This window comes from Trachinotus anak, unplaced genomic scaffold (genome assembly GCF_046630095.1).
Source record: "Trachinotus anak isolate AG129_WGS33_773 ecotype Australia unplaced genomic scaffold, CSIRO_AGI_Tana_v1 ptg000032l, whole genome shotgun sequence".
NCBI lineage: Eukaryota > Metazoa > Chordata > Actinopteri > Carangiformes > Carangidae > Trachinotus > Trachinotus anak.
The window spans coordinates 27232760-27243977 of NW_027273883.1; the positions used below are offsets into that span (position 1 = coordinate 27232760).

At 40.8% G+C, this 11218-nt stretch overlaps 1 long non-coding RNA gene across 1 annotated transcript; it reads left to right on the plus strand.

Moving 5' to 3' along the window:
- The first annotated feature begins 5800 nt into the window (after window positions 1-5800).
- LOC139613751 (uncharacterized) lies at window positions 5801-8202 on the plus strand. The gene is made up of 3 exons (XR_011686819.1): window positions 5801-6791; window positions 7171-7257; window positions 7689-8202. It is a non-coding gene; the product is annotated as an uncharacterized lncRNA (long non-coding RNA).
- The last annotated feature ends 3016 nt before the right edge of the window (window positions 8203-11218 follow it).

An 11218-nucleotide genomic window follows, 5' to 3' on the forward strand; every position in this document is an offset into this window, starting at 1 on the left:
GAAGACTTTGAAAAGACTAAGTCTCTCACATTAAAAGTGTGTTTTGAGTCACAGAGATTTTAGTATAACAATAAAAGTTTTCATGAGGACTGGGGATCTTGGAGGGTCACTGTTTGTAAGACTAGATTCCTTTAAGATCAGCTTGCTGCTTCCTGTTTGGTGCTGGAAAAGTCAACAGTGTTCATGTCATTGAACGTCACATTCTGCAGGAGCCAAGACTAACTAAAAAGTGACAATGATATTAAACATGTTTGGTTTCATCAGAATGACAAGACGAAAAAAAGTCGCCATAACTCCAGCAAAACTCATTCATCTGTCACAATCTGACAGGCACTTCAAGCGTGAAGCAAACTGAAGCCTTTGGACTTCACTGGGAATTGTTTGTATTACATAATTAAGTTGAACAGCATTGTTGTAGTAGATCTTTCACTCTGTAGGATTAACAGTGTAGTTTTACATCTCCTCCTCAGGCTTTTCTCTGGAGCTCAAATAACAACAGGTCACTGACTATTTACTGAGTGATTGAATTAAAATATATAAACACTCAGAAAAACCAAATCCTGCAAGGTTGGATGGTGGGTCCACATTGATGGGGCTTGGGTGTGGCTGAGTGTGATGACTGCTGTGTTGTAACATCACAAAGTTCCAGAAGTCCTGATGGCTGGTTTTAAGGCTCAGTGTCTGAATACAGGCTGTGTGCATTTCTCTGTGGACTGACTTGATACTTTCACAGTATTAATATAGAACCTAGACCTGCTTTATAATCACAAACACATGGACATCTACCTTTAGACTGTGTGGACCTTAAATAATGAATACTGCAAACAGAGAGCATTTACTGTGTATTAAGAAGAACAGGTTTGGAAGTTGGTCGAGGGGTTTGAGGATATAGTCTTTTAGTTGTATCTCTCTAGTCTGACAGGATGATGGATGGTTGCGTTGTAACATGGAGAGCTGAGCCCTGGGGGCAAGCACCACAACAGAGCTGGATAAATCACTGGCAGTGAAGGATCACAGTTACCTCAGACACAGAGCTGCTTCTGTACAGGGAGAGAAACTACTACACTTCTTCCCCTTCTGTTTATTCCTGCACTCTTCTCCAGGTCAGCTGTAGAGTGAACATATGAAGGGACAAGCAGATATGTAATTATGCATGTTAACACACACACAGAGTGCAGTGTAATTAGAGTGCAATTACAGCAGTGGAAGACAGTTATTGTCAGCCTGCAGCTATAAGCTCTTAACACAACATCCTGCCTGTGGTCTCATCTCCGGAGCTGAGAGGGTGGTGAGGGACATTCATGCCTTTCCATACACTGACACAAGGAGGCCTTTCCCTCCTGCACGTTGAAACATCCGGCGCCGTGCTATGTGATAGGGGATACTTGTCACTGCAGCGGCGGGATGAAAGATAACCACATATCCAGAAGTCCCAGGGTTACTGCCAAGGGCCTTATCAGAGGAAGGAGAGGCGTGAGAAAATGGGTGAGAGAAGGGTGTGGGCCAGCAAAAGATGTGGGGAAGACGAGGACAGGGTAGCAATGTGCATGCTGTGGTGGTGTGCAACAGCTGTGAGTGGACGGGCCTCCCTCTCTCGAAGGATTTAACCCTGACAGCCCACTGATGGTTACTGCCCACCTGTTCAAGCTCTTACACAAACACTGTTTGATCTGCGCTGCTCAAAGAGGACAGCCACAGGGGCGGGGGATTCCAGGAGTCCCTGAAGGGACCACGAGGATGACAGAACCTGTTCCAGTGTCACAAAAGTCAAACAGGTTTTTGTTTTTTTTTCTTTTCAAAATTTGGTTTTGGATCAATAGCACTTAGTGTTCCACTCATGGGAAAATAGCGCTATGAGGTGGTGAATATAAAATAATATCATATATGTATGTATCAAACAGACTCTGTCATTATAGAATAATTCAGGTACAACGCACGGCAGAGCATCCACTTTATGTTTCCTAGCAACATGGAGGCGCTCCATGGTGACACTTTGTCTTTTAACTTAATAAGTGGGTTTTCGTGTGCTGCATGTGACGACCTTGCTCTTGCAATTTTGCAAATATTTGATCAATTTTACAATACAACCAGGGTTGCCACCCTCTGTGTGAAAGAATGATCCCCACTCCCCCCGCACCATTGGGGGCATTGAGTTGGCTTACTGAGTTGGTTAATGCTAATGTAGCCTGGGCTCTGTATAGCCAAAAGCCAGAACACATATACAAAAATGACAACACGAATACAAATTGTGGCTTTTGCATTTACGTTGTGTCTTTTGTATTTGTGTTGTGGCTTTTGTATGTGTGTTGTGGCTTTTGCATTTGCATTGTGTCTTTTGTATTCGTGTTGTGGCTTTTGGATTTGCATTGTGTCTTTTGTATTCGTGTTGTGGCTTTTACTCGTGTTGTGGTTTATGGATTTGTGTTGTGGCTTTTGTATTTGTGTTGTTGCTTCTGTATTGTTATTATTCTGGGCCACCGTAGAAATCAGGGTCGGACTTAGCAGCAGGGCATATTTTGGAAAAAAAATGCCAAAAAAAAAAAAAAATTGAGATGAAAATATCACATATGGCGGAAGATATTGTGAATTATTGAATATTGGCCCAAGCCTAGTGCCAGCTGTCATTCCTGACCTCCAGCCTCGTTGTCAATCTCCAAAGCAGTCCAGCTTATGTCCCTGAACTCCAGACCCCATGCTTTTCCTCCAGAGAGACCCCATCTCTGCCAGCAGCCTCCTGCTCCACCTTTGGAATGGTCCGGCTTTAGTCCCTGCCTCCGCCGGTCTGTCCGGCCCTCGAGCTGTTCACCTGCGGTTGCCTGTCCTCCAGCCCCATTCCCTGTGTGCCTGTCTGTCTTTGGATTTCCTCTCTTTCGTTTCCTGCCTCGACTCCAGTTCATCCACCCGTCTGCCTGTGAGCCTTTTTATTTCTTAAAGACAACTTCACTGTATCAGACAGCCTTTGTGTGACTGCATTTCGGTCTTTGGCTTTATGTTCCTGGCTTCAGCCATGACACATTGTCCTTATTTTCTAAAAGGCTGCATCAATGAAAAATGGCTCAACTGAAAATTGCAACTTGGTCTCAAGCAAAATGTATTTGAAGGCATTCCTATTTAGAGGCACAAAATATGGGAGGAGGGAATGGAAATTCCTACAAATAACCACTGCACCTGACTTCTACAACACATCACTTCTTCCGCCACATACTGGAAACAACTTGTCAGCTCAGGTCAGATAGTTGCAAAAATTCACAGCTATGTCAACAGGTCTCCCGCCAGCACCCAAGGGCCTGATTAACACTGCCTACAGCTTTACTGTTTCCTGACATTTAATTTCTTACAGCAGTTTGATTCCAGTGTGACATGAGTAACAGTTACAGCTGTGATTTGATCTCTTTACAAAAATAATCTAGTCAAAGGAAAGGAAAAATTGACTTTATAATCTACCCTGATTTGTCTCCTAGGCATTTATACACACACTTGTTTTAGAGACATTTGAACCAGGCATCAGGCAACAGTCCAGCTCATTTAGCTAAATGCAAATCAGATTAACTGTGGCTAAATAAATATTACATATTAAAAAATATTATTATATATATTATAAATATATATTATTTTGCAACTCTGACAGACGAGGTGAATCTCAGCCCTAATGATAACATTTTAATCAGATAAATCAAATAAAGTGACATGTCTGTATTCAGCAGCGTTAGAGCAGAAGTGGTAGATTTGATGATGTGTTTCTTACATACAGGTTAATATGTGACAGCATACTGTCCCGATAGAAAAATATGAATATGAATAATAAGCTCATACAACCACTGAGTCTTCAGAATCCTTTGTGGCAAATGTAATTATCCCTGCCACACACACACACACACACACACACACAGTGTTGTGCTCTCAGTCAGCGGAGGCTCAGTGTCTCCACCCCTCCTCTGTGCTCAGGCGGGTTGATCGACATGAAGCAGCCAGGAGGGAAGAGGAGGAGGAGGAGGAGGTCCGACATTACAACACATTTTCTCAAAAAGTCTCAAAATCAATCAACTAAATTGTGAGCCACTGGGTAAAGTTTACTTTAGCAGTTTACTAACTACTCGTAAAGTAGTTAGCTAGCTAAGCTAGCAGCAATTGGGCTAATCCAGCATTAGCAACTGTCCAAAAACAGGGTGGGACATTTGAACATGACATTAAATTCCATTATATTTTGAATTGTCACCTGATGTCTGGATTGTGTGTTTTCCTTCACACAAATAAAGGCATTTCCATCTAAACAGATGCAGACAAGGCAAAATCTGGTGCACAAAGATTCACCAGGAAATTAAGTGCTTGATGCTTGAAGTTCCCAGAGCCCCGACTTAATGCCCCCCCCCCCCCCCCCCCCCCCACTCCATGTTAAGATGAAACCTACACCCATGAGTGTGACGGAAGGTGGAATAAAGGAGAGGCTGGGCAGGAGCATATCAGATGACAGGGCTTCCTCCAGCAGGAGATGACCTGTCATCTCTGCTCTGATAAGAGTCTGAGTCCAACACCTGTTCACTCAGGCTGCAGAGCAGAGGACAGACGACAGCAGACAAGCACGGACGAGCACTGGCTGCTGCCGGGCCTCGCTCACTCATATCAGAGTCTGCTGCAGAGCTGGTCACTCTGTTTAACCTTAACTCTCCTTCTTCTGTTTGTCATACTGTTAATTTTCTGTATGCTCAGCCACTAATGATTTTGTAAATGTCATGTTTGTTGCATTTACTGAAGTCAGCATCGAAGGTGTTTGTAGAGACATGAGAAGAGCTTGTGTTGGTCACAGCAGCTGAAGCCAGCAGAGGTAGAGAAGCTGTTTAAAGACAATGACATGATATCAAACAGCAAGGTCGGTCTCCTGATCCTCATCTGCTGAGAGGCAGGAGATGAAACTGTACAGTGTGTGATATTTGCAGAGTGAAGGTTTTTCACATGCGAGTCCCTGTTTTGTTTGATGAACCTGCTCATGTACAAGCGCACAACTCCACTGACAGGTGGAAGTAACACACCAAGAAAGGCAGTAATCAGGGTTCCCACATATCCTGGAAAACCTGGAAAATAGTTAGCCAGCTTTCTAATCATGGAAAATACATGAAAAATGAGAGAAAAAGTAAATGCCCTGGAATATTATTTCAATAGTCTCCTATTTTTGTGCAAAGTTAATTTCAGGATCAGGTAGCCTAGTTTTATGGATGACAGTATTTTGAATAGGCTGTGATTGGTTTTGTTTAGCAATGCTGTGAACACACCACGAAGTCACATGACAAGCTGTTTGATTTAAACTCTGAAGAATGTGAGTTACATTGTCCTTTAAAGGTCTGTAAGTCATCGTTGCCTGCTAACTGAGATTTTATCAGGTTTACAGATGAACTTGTTTTAAACTGTTGCATGATGGGTAGGCATGTTTGGTTCCGGTGCTTGCTAGCTTGTTTAGCTTGTAGCTAAAGGTTTAAGGTTTGTGATTCAAATGGAACAAAGGTTTCAGATGTGTTGGTTCATTGCTGAGAGGTTATGATTATAAATGTGAAACTGGGGTCAATACAATGAATAGGAGTCAACTGTGTGTTAGTCAAAAACCAGCTTTAAACCTAATGCTGCGTTGTTCAGGTGAAACAGACCATAATATGACATGTTTACCTGTTGTAGCAGTGGCTCACAGTGGGTGTGGTTAACGTGGTTAAAGACATCACTTACTGTTACTAGTAAAGAGGCTAAACTGAGATAAACTGATCAGACCCAGCAGCGGTAAATAATCTGAGCTAATTCAACTGTGAATCAACATTTAGCTGAAGTTCAGTCTAGATTTGTATGGAGGGAAAATTGTACGATACTATTTAGTTAATGATGTTCAAGCAGAAACAATTAATATGATGCTTAAGAGAAATGGGAATCAGGTCATAATTAATAATGATAATAACAAAGATACATTTTATTGACTGTTATGTATGTCATGAAGAAGGAAATAGTACTTTCACAACGTCTGTTAGACCTGAAGGATACACAGGAAGTGTTTTGGTGAGAAACATTATTATTACCACGTTTACAGGTAAATAACAACAGGCAGCCGTTCCTACAACTGCACGACTCCCCGCCAAAGGTTTCACACAACTCCACTGATTGACAGGTGGAAGTAACACACCAAGAAATGCAGTCTTTAGGCTTCCCAGGTGTCATGGAAAACCTGGAAAACAGGAAGTCGTGCAGTAGAATTTCTGTTCTTCTGTTCTTTATTATGAATTTCTTTTCCAGACTACATTGTGGTGGCAGTGTAATTATGTTCAATAAATGCAGTGCTACATATATGAAATGTAGCAGACTCTCTGGGATGAGGTGGCTGAGGGATGATGGCGTACAAAGTCCCTGTGGTATCAGCTGGTCTCAGTCCAGATGTTTCAGCTCTTTCTCAGTTTGCTTCTCTGTGCTCACAAACACAGTATTTAAATGCACCTGAATTCAAAATAAAGCTGTTCTCGTATACATGTTTTTCTGTTTCTGTTGTCTCGACAACGGAACAAGTTTGAAACAGTGACTGAATCATGGCCCATTAAGATACATGTTGAACAGCAGTCACGTCCAAGCCATTTATGATAAAGATAAAATCAGCAAGTACATCAGTTAAAGACAAAGACTGTGCTGTGAATTCAGATATATTGACGTATGAAATGATCCCTCAGAGAGAAGGTCAGCTGCAGAGGTGTGTCTGCAGAGGGAAAGCCTGACCTCCTGCTCATGGGGCCATTCCTGGAGACTCTCTTCTACGGAAAGTAACTAAGGTCTGTCCAAGAAGTTGCTAGCTTTGTCGCTAGTTGGTTAATATAACAACAAAGATGCAAAGATGGCCACCCTGCTTGTTCACGCCAAATCATTTTGAAAGAATGATGACCAGTGGGGACGCTTGAAGACACAGTCGACTAGACTACATGACTACATGACTACATGACTACACTAAAATATCAGATATTTTGCTGTCTGACATCTCACTGTCAGGTTTGACAGTAATCTTTTGAGGTTATACAATCATGTTTTTACGGTCTTAGAAATATTTGTAAAATACTTTTTTAACTTTTAAAAGACACAGACTATTTTACAGACCTTTGTGTCGTCACACCTGGATCACTGCAACAGTCTTTTTAACCTGTCGATGGTCTCCAGACTCAGAACTCAGCTGCCAGGATTTTAACCAGAACCAAGAGACCAGATCACTTCTCTCCTGTTTCAGTCTCTTCACGCTGGCTCCAGGTATGTTTAAGAATAGATTTTAAGATTTTATTAATTAATTTTAAGGCTCTCTGTGGCCTCTCTCCCTAGTCTATCTCTAACCTCTTAGTACTGAGATCCTCAGGTAAAAGTCCTCAGTCTAAAGGGGACGTTTGTTGCCAGGGCCCCGAGGCTCTGGGACCATCTGCTGAGGAAATTGAGAGAGTGTGACCTCCTTTAAGTCTCTTATCAAAACACACTTTTCTGTTTTTCTTTTCTTTGAAACCTGTTTTTTCTCTCTTCTGTTTGATTTGTCTTTGTAACATAGTTGTTGATCAGTAATAATCTGTAATAACTGTGTAGGCTCATATTTTCTAATCTTTATGACTTTGCTTTAGTGAAACAGTAGTCTCACACTGTCAGCAACATTATTAAGACTTAATGTTTTCTAATTGTCCATTGTCTCAATACAGACTTTGCTACAGCTGCTGTGTTGCTGTTGTCTGCTGTCTCTGACAGAAGAGACATTCTTCTTTTCACTCTTGAGACCTTGAGTGGAACAAGAAGCCTGTGTAAGATTAGAGGTGTTGACTATTCTAATGATCAGCACACATGTCCTCATCACCAGGAGTCAGTCATCAGGCTGAGATGAGAGGTTTATGACAAGTTTGTGCAGCTAAGAGAGTTTGATGAAGCTGACTTGTGTAAAAGTTGTAGGAGAAAACTTAACTAAAAAAACTGTAGGGTTTAGGATTAAAAAAAATGAAAATGTTGAAAATTATCAGCTGAGAATAAAGTGACAGAAACAATACTATTATTGATAATAATGATTTGAAATAAAACATGACAAAAGATGTGAATCTGAAACATTGAAATGAGTCATATTTCCATAAAAAGTAGAAACAAACTAAATAAATAGCGACTCATGTCGGCCTCAAACCAAATCTCTTTTCAAGAGATTTCACTGTCACAGACAAATTTCCAATGGCAGAGTAAAATCTTAAAATCTAAAATAAAGTCTTTTTAAGTCTTGATGTTCCGATAAAATCAAACATGTTTAATTTTAGTAATATAGACTATATAGACTATAATTTAGTCTTTAGGCTGGCATTGATTACATAAGCGAGCCAAAAATAATTTCAAAATAAAACATCTATCTATCCATTTTTTTGCCGCTTATCCTCGATGAAAAAAAACAACAGGAAAAATAAAACAGAAAATCATAAATACAAAGTCCAAACACATTCATATTAGGGGCAAATCATGACAATGACAGTGTTGACTTATTAACGTTATAAAATAATAATAATAATAATAATAATAATAATAATGTTGAATTTTAAGTGCAAAAAAGTCTGAAAAAAATCTGTTTTTCTTCCTGTTAATTTCTACCAGGAGCATGATGGGAAATAATCTCAAAGGAATCTTGTCTTGTAAACAGTGACCCTGCAGATCTCCAGTCTTTACTGAATCTTTTAGTGTGAGACTAAAATCTCTGTGACTTAAGACTCATTGTCTTTAAATGTGAGAGGGTGTCTGACTGTAGTCTCAGTCTGTGTGGGAATTATCAGTCACCTCGGTTCAGGAATTTATGTCTACTGTTTATGTTAAACAGAAGACTGTGTTGTGTTATTGTTTATGTTGTCTTTGTGTCCTGTCTGTGTGTAGACGGGCTGTATCTTTGTTTGCGGCTTTGCTGCTTTTTACAACATCTTTTTAAATGACTGTGTTTTCTCAGGACGATGTGAGTATTTCAAACAGAGTTAGAGTTAGAGTTAGAGTTTCTCTCTATTACATGAAATAAAATGTGTTTACCCATTGGTGTACTTCAGCTAAAAAGGTCAGAGGGCCTTGGTGTTGGTTCACCTCGACCCTCTGCACGTCTCTGGTTTACAGAGTCAGTGATGCAGTCTTCCTGTCAGCTGGATCCTCAGTGATCCGGGGATAATGGAGGCTGGTGTATTTTCATAACAGACTGTCGTTAGATACAGACACTGACCCCTGAAGTGTGGGGCCCCTCACTCTCCTGCAGGGCCACTGAGACACTTCCATTAACCTCTGACAGAGACAAACACAGCTCTGTGTGGAGGGAGGACGTCAGGTAAACATCAGCTGAAGGAAGTCTTCAGGCTCATCTGCTCTCTGTCGCACTAATGTAAAGACACTTACACTCACTTTCTGAGGTGAATCTTATTGAATTTGAATCTTAATTATGAAAATATTTGTTTCTCTAAAGCTTGTTTTATTGGTTCACAAACAGGAATGTAAAAACAGTTTGTGGTTTTAGGAGATTTGAGGTGCTGGAACTATTTCTTGAAGACCAACAGTGTATCCATCCACTCAGTACATCTGTGCAGCTCCTCCATTTATAGATACAGTTGTTCAGTGCAGGTTTTGGAGGAATGATACCAAACCTGGTCATTTGTATGATGACAAGACTCCAGGAGGTTGTGTTAAGTCACTGCATCCAGCTGCTGTTTGTCAAAACTGTTCCAATTTAAACACACATGTGACATTATCTTTCATAATGACGTTTATCTGACAAGTGTTTCATTCGTCCCTGCTCTCCCCTACTTGTTTTGGACAGTGCCCATTTGTTTCTTCTACATTAACTCTGTATTGTCTGTTTTCTTATTGCATTAAAAGTGATGGGGACAAAATCAACCTTTTCAAAGTGGGAACATGTCTTCAGTGTAAATGACACCTACATTGACGTCAGTCTTCTCATCTTCTCTCTTTTTTACATTTACATTTGCTCATTTGGCCAAAGCTTTTATCCAAAGTGACTTACAAGTGAAGGAAAGAAGGAAGTTTTAGAGGGAAAGCAATTAAACGTCAACTTCATCTAATACCCAAGTCTAGAGTAACACAGTGTCCTTAACCTGATATCACAAAAACAATTGTAATGTTTTTAATGTATTTATTTAACACAGTCCTTAAACATTCACAGTACAAGTGGAAACAGTCAGTGAACCCCTGAGTTGAACCTGAAGGCAGCTCTTCAGTAGCTGCTGATCAGAGCTGCTCCAGAAGGTGGATTTTCCTCGTCGTCGATTTACTTCCTCAGGTTACACAACATTTTCCCTGTGGTGCTGTGGAGAGCCGAGCTGCTCTTTGGCAAAATTGGAGAGAAGTAGCTTCCTCCTTTGTCCTATGTTTGACACAGAGGACAAAGACAAACTGGCACAAAGGCAGAGAAGACACTGATGCTCAGGTGAAACTAGTCAGGGCGGGGCAGATGATCAGAGCGGCGGGAAGTGAGGGATCAGAACTGGGGGGAACGTGTAAGTAACACACATTTACAACTGAACTTCATGCTTGAAAAGAAAACATCTTAATGTGGAGCCTTGCTCTTCTAACCAATCAGTGGAGACCAACATCAGGGGTGGGAGCTCACAGCTGTCAATCAATAACACCTTTCTGTTCCGCCGCTGCTCTCACAGTGAGGCTGCGAGCTGGTATCAGCTGCTGAGTACTTCAGTGTTAACTCCTCGCTCCGAGTGGCAGCTTGCTTCCTTTCAGTCTGTCCGGACCAGAGCTGCTGCACACTGAGGGATGCATTTAATTCAAGCTAAGTTAATAGTTTTGCAAAGTGAAATCAGTAACATAATGAGAAGTTATTAAAGTTATAATCTGTAACTTTTCCACATTAAAATGTCTAAAAACAACTACATCTACTGTGTGTTCTATATGTTGTTGAGTTGTGTTCTTACATTATCACAAATGTTTCCATCGATTCTCAAACCAGAGAAATTGTGATTTGAATCATGGTAACACTGTTTCATTGGTCACCTGTCAATGACATCATATCCTCTATGCTCATGTGTCAGTGTTGTGTTTATCTGATCCAGTTTGATCCAGTTTTAAGATAAATTTTTAAGATTTTTCCACCTTGTTGGTTTTCAGCTCTGTATTTGAAGCAGATGAAGGATTTAAGTCGCCGGACGTCTGGATCTGAAGTTATCAGAGAAACAAGCTGAGGAAATGTGAGACAGCTCAGCTC